General features: G+C 45.0%; 1 protein-coding gene across 6 annotated transcripts in view; it reads right to left on the bottom strand.

Moving 5' to 3' along the window:
• ATXN7L1 (ataxin 7 like 1) overlaps window positions 1-13934 on the bottom strand; it is a 74920-nt gene that overhangs the window by 44142 nt on the left and 16844 nt on the right. Inside the window, exon 1 of one of the 6 annotated variants that reach the window (XM_081211536.1) lies at window positions 2935-2955. The exons of the other annotated variants lie outside the window; for them this stretch is intronic. The gene's annotated coding sequence lies outside the window, so the exon portion shown is untranslated. Of the gene's footprint in view, window positions 1-2934; window positions 2956-13934 lie in introns of those variants that run through there. 6 annotated transcript variants of the gene reach the window in all.

Here is a 13934-nt window from a genome sequence, read left to right as displayed (position 1 = left end):
GGAAAAACAAAAGATATGGTGGACATCATGCTGACTGACATAGGGGTGGCATCTTTCTCCCTGTACTGGGGAACAAGGATTGCTCTGTTGATTAAGCTCAAACGCAAATTCATCTTATCTTCTCAAATGATTTTATTAACCCAAGCAAACTAGTTTACCAGTGGGACTCCCCATCCCCTTCAACTTGGCCTCTCTTCAGCAGCATAAATCCCAATTCAGATTCCTAGGGAGAAAAATGGGGATCTAGGCTCCATGCCACTCTTGAAATTTTCAATATCCCTCGCCCAGCACTAAAAGCTCACTAACAGAAGAACAAATTCACTGCCACCATTCAGTTCTCTAATTTGGTTAAAGTAAGCTCATAAAAAGGAGGTAAAAAAGAAATAGTGGGTCTTCAAAGTAACTCTTTATAAAGGTAAGATACTTAATTAGTTTTTCCCTCCTGCTTTGGAGCGCAATCACAGGTGGTGTATAAAACTACTGGCAATATTTCCTCTCACCCTGGAAACCCCCCCCCCCATAATTGCACAACTATAGCAGATCAAATACATTCATTTTGTTTTCTGATTTGTTTGTTTGTTTGTTTGTTTGCAAGAGTGCGTCTTTTAATGTTCTCTCATAGGTGACTCAGAATAGATGTTTAGATTTCCAAATCATTTATTGGCATTTTAAATGAGGATATTTGAACAACATCACAATAATTGTTTTCGATAAAATGATGATCGTCCCAAATGAAACTAGAAATGATTTGTGGTTTGAAGTTATACATATGTCCTGTGTGTGCTCTCTTATGTAAATATGTAGATATATTTATCTGTACAAACACACACACTTCCAAGGAGAAGATAATTTAAAGACCTAACCTGCCAGTATGGATTTTACACAATAGAGTTGAATCACACCACTCAAATCACAGAAAAAGTATTCAGGACTAACAAGAATTCAAAGACTGGAACCATGCAATCCTATCATTACCCTTTGAATAAGGTCAAGATGTTCCAAGTGAATTATACCAATTTAGCTGTATGACTCTTTCACAGGAATCACACTCTTACGTCCCCACAATGGAACACACGCCTAGAATGGAGCAACAATTTCCAAATAAATAACTCAGAAATCACTAAAAATGTGGCACGCTGGCCCTGCAAGTTCATTAATCTTAGAAGGGATCCCGATTTCATTTAGTGGGGGTAAATGTAAAGTCGGGGGCATGTGCTTTCAGTGGGCAGAGGAGTGCTCAAACAAACAGGTTTAATGAGGAAAGATTAAAAGATTTGCAGTTTGACACCTGCAAAAATTCTATGGTTATAAGTAGTAGCAAGGCAACATTTGGCTTTCGGACAAATACATCCCCTTTGGGTGAAAGCAAACGTGGGAAGCACAGACAAATTATTTGCGGAGGAGATAGCACTAAACCAGATAACAAAAGAAATCCGGCAAGTCATTAAGAGAGTCTCTTGGCAAAGCTTTAAAACTTATTTAGCAATTGTGCCAAGATTTGTGAACTGTTTTCACATAAACTCGTGTGTGTGTGTGTGTGTGTGTGTGTGTGTGTGTGTGTGTAGGGTGGGGAGAAAGAATCAAGCAAAAGCAGCAAAATTTAGCTGTTTGGAAAAACCCTGGAATGGGAGATATTCCCAAACAATTCCCCTATGGGTCAGAAAGGAAAACCCAATTTGGCCAATGAGCTCTGCAAGGTGCAGCCAATCATGACTCTCCAACAAGGGCACTTTTGCAATACATGTATTTGCCATATTCACAAGTTTATATATATTTTTTTAAGTGAGTACCTAAAAAATAACGTAACATATAAAGGGATCTTAGGATCAAGTAGGGAAATGCTCCCACCACTTCAAAAAGCTGCCTATCTTTGACAAGCTGAGCTTTTTGCAGGCTGAGCGTTTTATATGCAACACATTATTTTTTTATTTTTTTATTTCATAAAATTTATGCTCCACTTGGTTGTTAAAAACCCCCACCTCAAAGCAGTTTACAAAAAGATAAAGCATCAAGAAAAATTCACAACCACGCTTTAAAACAAAGTTAAAATACTAAAACAGATAAAAAAACCCTGAAATGCATCTGATCCATCAATGGGAGAGGGGGAAGGCAGAAGGCAAGGAATCCAACTAGCTTACTGACATCCCCTGAAATTGCCCACAATTATGAGAAGCAAAAGATGGATTCAGGGGCCTGGTAATCTCATAAAGGTTTCAGGCTTTGAGGTGGAAGGGACTGCAAAAGCACCAGCCTGGTTGCACCTGAGAAAGCCCTCGTTCCAAGCACAGTTACTCAGAAGTAACTACATACTGAAAACCAGTGGGTCTTTGAAGTCAACACACTTCCTATCACACTGAAAGTTGTGCTGTATCTTATTTAGAAAGACAGTAATATATATGCCATAGAACAGTGCATAGGTACAGCATGCTTTTTGCAAGCATACTAAGTCCCAAAAGACACAACCTACAGCACAATATTTTGCATTTGCACACTGTTCTCTGGTCCCTTTCCTTTGCAACTATTCATGATGAAGTCCACCATGTAGAAGCCACAAGTGACAACAGATCCACAGGCCCATCGCGAGGGGTGAAAACCATTTGTTTATCACTAAATTGCTGAATTTCTTGGACGTGTCTGTTCACAGACTGTAAAGCCATGGTGCTGCACATAATTAAAGCGCTAAGCCTCTCATGCAACAGTCAATTTGTTATGCTGAGCCCATTTTAAGATAATATTCACAGACAATTGCTTTTTCACCTGAATGCATTCAGAGTGAAGTGTGGCGTGCTTAATGAGGATGGCTAACCATGATCTCAAGAATGTGTGAGAAATACATTGACAGATTAGTTGAAAAGGGCTGAACAGAGATGCTGCGTTTGGCAGAGAACGCGGTTATTTTTACTATCTCACATTGTGGTACAGAGTTAAGATTACCTGGCTCAGGAATCTTGCTATCTTCTCACCACTGAAAGGAAACAAGAAGTTCATGTCCTTTACTTAGTATTTTTAAGCAACGATGCACATTTGTGGTTAATGCCAAGAGGCACAATCCACCAGACATTTCTCCAACAGAATCCCAACAGGAAATGAATGGATCACACTGTCTTAATAGACGCTCTAATATTCACAACAGCACAATGTAAAATTGCTACAGATCCAGGGATGAACCTGAGAATGTAGCAATTAAACAGGTCAAATTGGAAAGGTGTGTTACATTTTAAAATCCACAACACAGGCAGACATGCAGCTAAGATTTCCAATTTTACTGCACTACAGTAGCATTCTTAGAAAATACACACGGTATTTTACCAACTTAATGGTTATAGAAATAAGACATTATCAAAAGAAGAAAACAGATTTATTCTCCAATAAAGATATAGTAGTAACAATAAATCCTGTCTTGAATGATAAGACTAACTTAAACCATAACCCTACTACATATTGCGGGCCATAGCTGACCCCAAAAGTGTGTGTGTGTGTGTGTGTCCCAAAAAAACCCCCTGCCCCCTCCCATGGGAAAACCCCCTTTGCTATTTCACACTTTCTAAACTCTCCTACAATAAAGAGGCTGAAATGGAAACACCTCAGAATAAACCCCACAATCTCTGAAATTTGGTTCTGTTCTTACGCTGAGGATTGCACTGAAAGAGAAAGCAGACCGTTACCCTCCAATTAACGTGAATAGGGGGCAATCAAATACTTTATCTCAACAACATGGGGGGAAGGGGTCTGATGACTCCCACATAGTGAAATATTTCATTTAACAACACGATAGGAATCTATGCTGATGAAAAGTTAAAACAAGGTATGAAAGATTCAGTTTTTTTGTTTTATTTTTCAAAATTCATACTTTTTAGTTGAAGGCAAACTGAATTGCTAACAATGAGGCCCATAACAGACTCCAGGGACCATCCTTCTGCCCTTCAAATAATAAAGTTTCATTTAACATTGCACACCACTTTCATTTGCCTAAATTTTACATTGTTATGACTTAACTCTTTGATTCCAATATTGTATTAGTGAAAGACTCCTTATAAGTATAGGAGGGTTTTATAAAAAGCATAAACACTGCTGCAGAAGAAAAACAGCATTAGCTGAAGAAGGTATTCTCTTTTACCTTATTTGCAATACCATGTGACCAAAGGCAACTTAACATGTGCTCTGTTCTTAAAGGGGGTGGGGGAACTATATGTCTGTCTGTCTATCTGAAATACCGTATTTTTCACCCCATAGGATGCACTGCCCCATAGGACGCACCTATTTTTTTGGGGGGAGGGGGAAATAAAGGGGGGGAAATTATTTCCCCCCCAGGCACGGGGCAGGCATGGGGGAAGCCCGAGGTTCCCCCGACCCCAGAACAGCCTGCTATCCGCAAGCCTAGGGAGCTGTGCCGGTCTCCCCAGGCTTGCGGAGAGCTGCGTGAGGCCCAGGCGCGCTCTTCAGCACACACCAGGCTTCGGAATGCAGGCAGCTCTGCGCAACCTTTGGGAGCCCAGCGCGGCTCCCTAGGCTTGCGGATAGTTCCGCGCCGGGCTCTGGAGGGTTGCGCAGAGCTGCGGGAAGCCCGGGAGCGCAGGCAGCTCTGCGCAACCCTCCGGAGCCCGGCGCGAAGCTGCGCCGGGCTCCAGAGTGTTGCACAGAGCTGCAGGAAGCCTGGAGAGTGAGAGGGGTCGGTGCGCACCGACCCCTTTCGCTCTCCAGGCTTTAGCGAAAGCCTGCATTCGCCCCATAGGACGCACACACATTTCCCCTTCATTTTTTTTTTGGGGGGGGGAGTGCGTCCTATAGGGCGAAAAATACGGTACCTATGTTCACCAGAATGTGAAAGGAAGATCTTTCAGTGCATGGAAGAGGGAACAAGCTTGCTTTCTCTGGAGGGTAGGACTCGAGGCAATGGCTTCAAGCTACAAGAAGGAAGATTCCGACTAAACAGTCGGAAAAACTTTCTGACAGTAAGAGCTGTTTGGCAGTGGAACAGACTCCCACAAGAGGAGGTGGACTCTCCTTCCTTGGAGGTTTCTAAGCAGAAGTTGGATGGCCACCTGTCATGGATGCTTTAGCTGAGATTCCTGCATTGAAGGAGATTGGACTAGATGACCCTTGGGTGCTGTGATGGCCTGGGACTCGGACTTGGAACCGGAGGAGTCTCGGTCTGCACCTGATCCTCTGCCTCAGGCGGCATCTGAACTGAGTCTGGGGCCTGATCCTGAAGAGTCCCAGTCTGCACAGGTTCCCCTGCAACAAACACCAGCTGGGCCAAGTCAGGGGCCTGATCCTGCCCTGGCTGCAGATGCGGGGATGACCTCGTTGCCTTCAGCTGCTCCACTACCAGTTGGGTCAGGAGAGGCTGAGGCGGCCTCTGGGTCTAGGAACCCACCGACATCTCCCGAGATGCAGAGACTCAGGTCTGAGAGAAGGAGAGACCTGAGTACTCGCAGGAGGAGTGCTCGCCTTCGGACAAGACAGGGAGGTGAGTCACCGGGGGATCAGGACTGGCCGTTACCCCATCAGAGATAAAAGGCTGCTGGCCCCTGCCCCAGGTTGCAGGAGCAACATTGCTGCAACCTGCCTGTTATCCTGTGCCTGACCTAGCCTGGTTTCCTGCCTTGGCCCTGTTGGACTGACTCTTCGTGGAATCCTTGGATTCAGGACTGGACCTGGACCGCGTTGCTCAGGTTAACCCCCGGGCCCAGCACAGGTGCCTTCCAACTCTAAGATCCTATGAATATGTACTACACAGCCAACAATACTCTTCTGTAACACTTACAGAGGTGAACCAACTCAAATGCTTTTGCCCCATCCACTGTGAGCTGGCAGTGAAATGCATTCTGCGGTGCACAGCTTCTTTTACGCAAATAGCTTGAGGAAGCACATACAGTGGTGCCTCGCAAGACGAAATTACCGTATTTTTCGCTCTATAACACGCACCCGACCATAACACGCACGTAGTTTTTAGAGGAGGAAAATCCGTAGGCATGCCACCCATAGGCATTTCCTCCATAACACGCACAGACATTTCCCCTTACTTTCTAGGAGGAAAAAAGTGAGTGTTATGGTGCAAAAAATACGGTAATTCGTTCCGCAAGTTTTTTCTTCTTGCGAGTTTTTCGTCTTGCGAAGCACGGTTTCCCATAGGAATGCATTGAAAATCAATTAATGCGTTCCTAGGGAAAACGCCTTCAGACCAGGTCCGGGGACAGTCTGTCCCCCGACCTCTTCTGAAGGCTGGGGGGGGGGGGACAAGGGCTTTTCTTCCCACTGCCAGCCTTCAGAAGGCTGTTCTGAAGGCTGGCGGTGGGAAGAAAAGCCCTTCTTCCCACCTCCCGCCCCGCAAGCTCCGGGGACAGGAGGGCTTTGCTGTCGACCACCAGCATTTTAAAAGCCCCCGCTGTCCCGGGAAGGCAGGCGGGGGGAGCAAAGACTTTTGCCCCCTGCCGGCCTTCAGAAGAGGTCCAGAACCTCTTCTGAAGGCCGGCGGTGGGCGAAAGTCTTTGCTCCCGACCGCCAGCATTTTAAAAGAGGTCCCCGAATATTTCCCTATGGGCTTTCTTCTTACGAAGCAAGCCCATAGGGAAATTCGTCTTGCCGAACGACTCAAAAACGGAAAACTCTTTCGTCTTGCGAGTTTTTCGTTTTGCGAGGCGTTCGTCTTGCGAGGCACCACTGTACATGTTCAAGTTGAGAGGAAGGCTTTCCCAACATGAACAATTCACTCGGGGGAGGGAACTACAGAGTAAATTGAAATACAATCGTACCTTGGGTTACAAACACCTTCGGGTTACAGATTCTGCTAAACCGGAAGTAGTACCTTGGGTTAAGAACTTTACCTCAGGATGAGAATAGAAATTGTGCAGCGGCGGCAGGGGGAGGCCCCATTAGCTAAAGTGGTACCTCAGGTTAAGAACAGACCTCCAAAACGAATTAAGTTCGTAACCAGAGGTACCACTGTATCAGCTGCTGTAGCTTCCCCCACCCCCAGCTTTAAGAGAGACATTACAGCATACAGTCATACCTCATGTTACGTCTGCTTCATGTTATGTTCTTTCAGGATACGTCCCACAGCAACCCGGAAGTACCGGAAAGGGTTACTTCTGGGTTTCGCCGCTCGTGCATGCACAGACGCGCAAAATGACGTCACGCGCATGCGCAGAAGTGGCAAATCCCAACCCACGCATGCTGCGGGTTGCATTCTGTTCATGTTGCGAATGGGCCTCTGGAATGGATCCTGTTCACAACCAGAGGTACCACTGTACTAGAAAGATTGAGGGCACAAGGAGAAGAGGACGACAGAGGACGAGATGGTTGGACAGTGTTCTCGAAGCTACCAGCATGAGTTTGACCAAGCTGTGGGAGGCAGTGGAAGACAGGAGTGCCTGGCGTGCTCTGGTCCAGGGGGTCACGAAGAGTCGGACACGACTAAACAACTAAACAACAGAGAAGCACAAACTTTCTCTTATCTGCCCCACAGTCACCAAAAGAACCCTTCTTCAAAACAAAAACAAACAATCCATGATGGATATCCACAGCCTTGCAGACCTAGAAAGAATCCTTGCTCACGCCATTTAATACCATAAGCCGATTGTAGTTACCCTCTTACATCCATATGAACTCTGATACAGGTATCACATGCCAAAGAGACTCACTTCTCTCTGCCAGGGAGTAATGAAAGGGAAGCAATGCCAGCGGCAGTGGGGAGAACACCTTCAAGTTTTTTAACCTTCTTATTCTCCTGCTCCAGCTTCCTGGCATTTATAGCAAAATATCCAGCAAACCTTGAAGAGGGGCTTTTTGGAAAACTCTCTTTTATTCAGAGCACACTGAAGCCAGGTGACCACCCTCAAAGTTAACAAGTTTCTCATCCTGTACATAAACTACCGGTGCACAACAGCAGAAACCTTTCTGCCCAGAAATGGTGCTATTGAAAGAACCATTAGCTGCCTTCGGTGAGCAATTAGAGACAACTGTAACAAACAAACAAAAACCTTTAATAAAAATTATTTTAAAAAGATTGCTTTAGTAGCCTCAAATAATTAAAAGAGAGCTGGAAAAGAGGCGGACCTATCAAGGTTTAGCAATTAAGGTGTCAGGACGATTAACTGTCTATTTTTTATTTTTATTTTTTGGGCGCATCACTAAAAAGTCTTAGATTCCCACCAAGACAGTAACCTCGTGCGTGGACTGTAACAACTTCAGGCTGCAATTGGGCTCACATAACTGAATGCTTCCCCATTCCAAAGAAGACAATAAATAAGAATCTCTACTGTTGGAAAACTAGAACGTCAGGGGAAAACATTCTGCTTAACTTACTGGTTCCTTATGTGTAAACTTTTTTTTTCATACCAACAAATGAGCCTTCACTCACTGTCTAAAGTGGTTCTCATAAGACCCAAATTTGCTACCCCAGCAAGAACTTGGTCAAAGGATATGTAAGTATTGAAAACATTAGCAAAACTATTTATTTAGGAGCAAAAAGGACTACATAACTTTATGCTATTGTATACTGTGATTTTCTATAATACTCAAAGATAGTCAGCACCATAACATCATGAGCAAGCAAATTTTCAAAATGGATTAACATCACATGGTGATTGTTGAAGAAAGAGGTTTGGAAGAGATATTTCTTACTCTCTTGTAGCAGCGTTAAACACAACAGCAATTGCTTTGAGCACATATAATTTGGTTAGATTTTGTATCTGCCCCATCCACAAAAATCCACTTTAAGCAATTTTTCCACGTGAAAATACTTAGGGTAGAATAAATCACAGACACTTGGTAGTGGATAAAGATGGGGGGAAAGGTTCCAAACAACTTAAAAATAAAAGTACAAAGTTTTCTTACAAAAAGGACAATGCAATCTTTGAATGAGCAAATATGCAGGCTGTGAAATCTCCTTTTATTTTATTTTATTTATTTTTTATCTTTTATTGCCATTGCCGACTATATTTCAAGTCATCATGGCGGGGTATTGGGAAAAGTTTTCAATTAGCAATAATCGTGCCTTGGATTAACCTCATTGGCTACGATACTGCCACTGCGCAAAGCTGTGAAATCTCCTTTTAGAAAGATTCAGTTTACTTGCAGGAAGCCATGCCCACATGGCTTCTTGCATGTTCCAGATAGCAAAAAGAGAAAGAGAATGAGAAGCGGGGAGCAGAGGCTGCTGAGATCCACCCACTTGCAGCCTGAGCTCAGATTAACCCAGGCATAGGCAAACTTCGCCCTCCAGGTGTTTTGGGACTACAACTCCCATCATCCCTAGCTAACAGGACCAGTGGTCAGAGATGATGGGAATTGTAGTCCCAAAACATCTGGAGGGTTGAGTTTGCCTATGCCTGGATTAACCCTTTCATACACACATGTGTGAATTAATAACTGCATATTGCAACAGTAAAGACAAGTGATTCCTGCATTTCCACTTCAGTAATTCCTCATGACTGTCCAGAAGTTCCTCTTTTTAAATCATGATTCTGTGTCAGTACAGTGGTTCCTCAGGTTAAGTACTTAATTCGTTCCAGAGGTCCGTTCTTAACCTGAAACTGTTCTTAACCTGAAGCACCACTTTAGCTAATGGGGCCTTCCGCTGTCACTGCGCCGCTCCCGTAAGATTCTGTTCTCATCCTGAAGCAAAGTTCTTAACTCGAGGTAATATTTCTGGGTTAGCGGAGTCTGTAACCTGAAGCGTATGTAACCTGAAGCATATGTAACCCAAGGTACCACTGTATTAGGAATCAGCAGCTTACTCTCAACAGCTGGTTTTGTATGCTACTTTTTGTGGTCAAACCTGTGGCTGTTTGAAAAGCAGATGTTCTCTCAGTTATGAATTCTCCGTACAATAGAAAGTATGAACACCCTCACTGATCACACATGCAAATCAGAGTACATCACAGATGACACACACACACACCCCAGTTCTCAGAGGCTTTTTCACCAATTTCACTGTTATTAGGACTTTTTTTTTTTAAGTGGTGCTGCTCATCTATGATGCAATTCACGATTTAACAAAATTTCTGAGGAGTTTTGTTTTCATACAGCAGTTGAGGAAAAGACGAAGCTGCAAAGCCAGGCCACTGGTCTGTATAGCTCAGCACTGTCTACCCCAGCCTCTCTCAACCTCGGGTGCCCAGATGTTGGAATACAACTCCCACCATGATGGAAATTGTAGTCCAACATCTGGACCACAGATGTTGAGAAAGGCTGGGCTACACTGAATGGCAATGTGATGGCAGTAACACACACACACACTCTCTCTCTCTCTCTCTCTCTCTCTCTCTCTCTCTCTCTCATGAGTTAGCATGCCCAGGTAAGGAAAGAGATATTTATGGGTTTTTTTGCACAATCTCCAGAACCACCTTAAGCCATCCAAGCCTTACTCTGGGCCTCTTCTGTGCAAACTGCACTAGGAGCACCTTCTCTGACACCTTCCCAAAGCATGCCTGATTTTGACAAGGCAGCGTAAAGGGCTCTTGCGATGCTGGCACAGCCCTAGCATTGCATTCCCAGAGACTTTGGAATTCCTGGCATATGGGAACTCCAGAACCTGAAGAGGCGGGTGCCTGGTCACTTCCGCTTCCAGGGTACAGCTTTTTGCACACCCAAACCTCCAGATATTTTGGCCTTTTTAAAACATTCCCCCGGACGCTATTTTCGCTGTTTGAATCCTGGACGTGTCTGGGGAAATCTGAACGTATGGCAACCCTAAAGCAGGGATACGCTCAGGGTTCGAACCTGGAACCTTCTGCATGTAGAACAGATGCTGTACCAAGATATGGCGCTTCTGAAGTTTAGGAAACTAACAGACAAGTAAGCCAATGTAAATGTACAGCGCCCACACTAAATAACAAGTTCTTGTGCTGCAGGCATGGCCTCTGGAGCAGTCCAAAGGAGAATATAAATTAAGTGATTGAGAAAATGGAGGAGTAAACAACACGTCGCAGGGCTCAGGAAATAATATGTTGCAACAATGTTGCAACCACTCCAGCAAATAAATCTTGTTTCCGATTGAAGAAAGTAACGTTTCTTTACATCGTCCCCTTTTTGATCCAGTTCACCTCTGATTCAATTGGAAACGACTGATTCCTGTAAATACATTTACTTTAAAATCATGCTTTATCCGTCTCCTCATCAGAAAAGGTTCCCAGAGTGGCTTACAAAGAAAGAAAGAAAGAAAGAAAGAAAGAAAGAAAGAAAGAAAGAAGTCCCTATCCTCAGGCTTACAGTCTAAAAAGACATGGCAAAAGAAAAATGGATTATAAGAGTTGGGAGAGACCCTGAGGTTCATCTAGTCCAGGTATGGCCAAACTTGGCCCTCCAGCTGTTTTGGGACTACAACTCCCAACATCCCTAGCTAACAGGACCAGTAGTCAGGGATGATGGGAACTGTAGTCCCAAAACAGCTGGAGGGCCGAGTTTGGCTATCACTGATCTAGTCCAACCCCCTGCATATACAGCTGTCCCTTATGGGGATCGAACCTGCAACCTTGGCGTTATCAGCACCATGCTTTAACCAACTGAGCTAGGAAATAAGCAAACTCGGGTTCCAGTTCTTAATTGCAAGTTGTTCCAATTACCAGCCGGGATGGAAAGATTCAAGGAGAGGAGGAACCAAAAGATGCTGGCCTGCCAGCTGTTCTGACGGAGTGGTCCTGCGTCCCATCTCCTCCCTCCTCTGCTGCAGACTGATGTAATGTTACATCCATGTCCAATTATCGTTGGCCGGTATTCAGTTTCAATCTTTGTTTTTATAGACAATTACGTCAGCTCCCTAAGATAAATGCCATATCTTTTGAGAATCTATAAGCAGGGTGGGCCAAGCAATCACTTAGCCTGCCACCAACCTGCGATCATCATCGGAGACCCTTCTTCGCGTGCCTCCCCTACAAGAGGTCCGAAGGGTGGCAACACGAGACTGGGCCTTTCCTGTGGTGGCTCCCCATTTGTGGAATGCTCTCCCCAAGGAGGCTCACCTGGCACCTTCATTACATCTCTTTAGGCGCCAGGCAAAAACATTTTTCTAAAACCAGGCCTTTGGGTTATTAACATAAATAGGCTTGTGGGAGGGGGTAGTTATTGGTTGTTTTTGTTTTATTGTGTATTTTGTGTTCCCGTTTTGTATTTTTATGCTGCGACCCACCTTGTGTTGTTCGGATGAAGGACACTATACAAATGTAATTAACAACAATACAGTCACACCTCGGGTTACAGACACTTCAGGTTGCGTTTTTTGGGGTTACGGACGTGCCAAAACCTGGCAGTACCGGAAGGGGTTACTTCTGGTTTTCAGCAGTCGCACATGCACAGAAGCGCTAAATCGCGCTTTGCGGATGCGCAAACCCGTGAATTGCAACCCGTGCATGCGCAGACGTGGCACTGTGGGTTGCGAACGTGCCTCCCGCACGGATCAGGTTCGCAACTGTACCAGCAACCTGATGTACACGGGTGTAGCACACCAAGAATACCAGACTGCAAGTAAGTAGCTTCGTGTTCTCTTCTACACAGTAGTCAAGAGAGAGAGAGAGAAAGAGAGAAATATAGACACTAGGAGTCCTGTTATGTCCTATAAAATAGCTGCTGTAGTTGCTGTATTAGCATGAACCTGTCTCCACAGCACCTTGTAGAAAGTGTGATCACAAATGCAGAAATGAATAGAATTAAATGAATAGAATTAAAAATTCATTCCTTTCCTAAAAGAAAGCAGAGGGGGAATTAAATAATATTCAGACTATATCATAACAAAAAATAGAGAAGTAGGCTATCTAAGCTTGGCGGTTCCTACTTCCCCACCAAGACCACGAACCCTTGAAAACGGCTTGCTGGACCGCTTTATGATTTTTCTGCCTGTCGTAGCAATTACACCTTGAATTCTGTGGAATTACAATGCGTGTAAGATGTGTGGTCTACTATCTGCAGCCACAAACCAACCCGCATGTCACAGATCACCTGAATGAAACTCGGCCAAAGACCACAGTTTGGGAGCCCCTGATCTGGCTGATTACTGTACAGTGTTCTGTCTGGAAGCTGCAGCTACAGCAGAATTCACCTGTGCATTTAACACTGGGAACTGGCCGCAGGCAGTCAGATTTAGGGGAACGTGGGTTAAACCACAGAGCCTAGGACGTGCCAATCAGAAGGTCGGCGGTTCAAATCCCCGCGACGGGGTGAGCTCCCGTTGCTCAGTCCCTGCTCCTGCCAACCTAGCCGTTCGAAAGCACGTCAAAGTGCAAGTAGATAAATAGGTACCACTCCGGCGGGAAGGTAAACAGTGTTTCCGTGCGCTGCTTTGGCTTGCCAGAAGCGGCTTAGTCATGTTGGCCACATGATCCGGAAGCTGTACGCCGGCTCCCTCGGCCAATAAAGCGAGAAGAGCGCCGCAACCCCAGAGTCGGCCATGACTGGACCTAATGGTCAGGGGTCCCTTCACCTTTACACTGTTTAGTCGCATTGGGTGCAGAGCCTCGCAGGCACTGCAGAGGACACCACAAATATGATTTAGAATGCTGCGTGAGAGGCATGGGGCAATTTTTTATTTTATTTTTTGGCATTACTGAAATTTGAGACCTCAAGGGCTGCCAACCACTGCAGGGTTGGCAAATCAACACTGACCGATATTGGTCCAGATCTGAGGGGTCTCGAATGGAACTTTAGCTGAAATTCCTAAAGGACCTGGGATGAGCATATATGCCAACCTTTCCACTCCTTAGACGTTACCGGATGAGGCCTTGCTCCACATCCCTTTACTGAGTGAAGTAAAACCAGCAGCACCCAAGGCTGGAGGACATGCTCTGTATTAGCATGTCCCTGCATGCAAATGGCTAGTCAGGGGTCAGCAAACTTTTTCAGCAGGGGGCCGGTCCACTGTCCCTCAGACCTTGGGGGGGGGCGGACTATATGGGGGGGCAGGAATGAATTCCTATGCCCCACAAATAACCCAGAGATGC

The sequence above is a fragment of the Podarcis bocagei genome, assembly GCF_964188305.1.
Source record: "Podarcis bocagei genome assembly, chromosome: 10".
Classification (NCBI taxonomy): domain Eukaryota; kingdom Metazoa; phylum Chordata; class Lepidosauria; order Squamata; family Lacertidae; genus Podarcis; species Podarcis bocagei.
The sequence above is the reverse complement of the archived record's forward strand: the minus strand, read 5'-3'. Positions and strand labels throughout refer to the sequence as shown.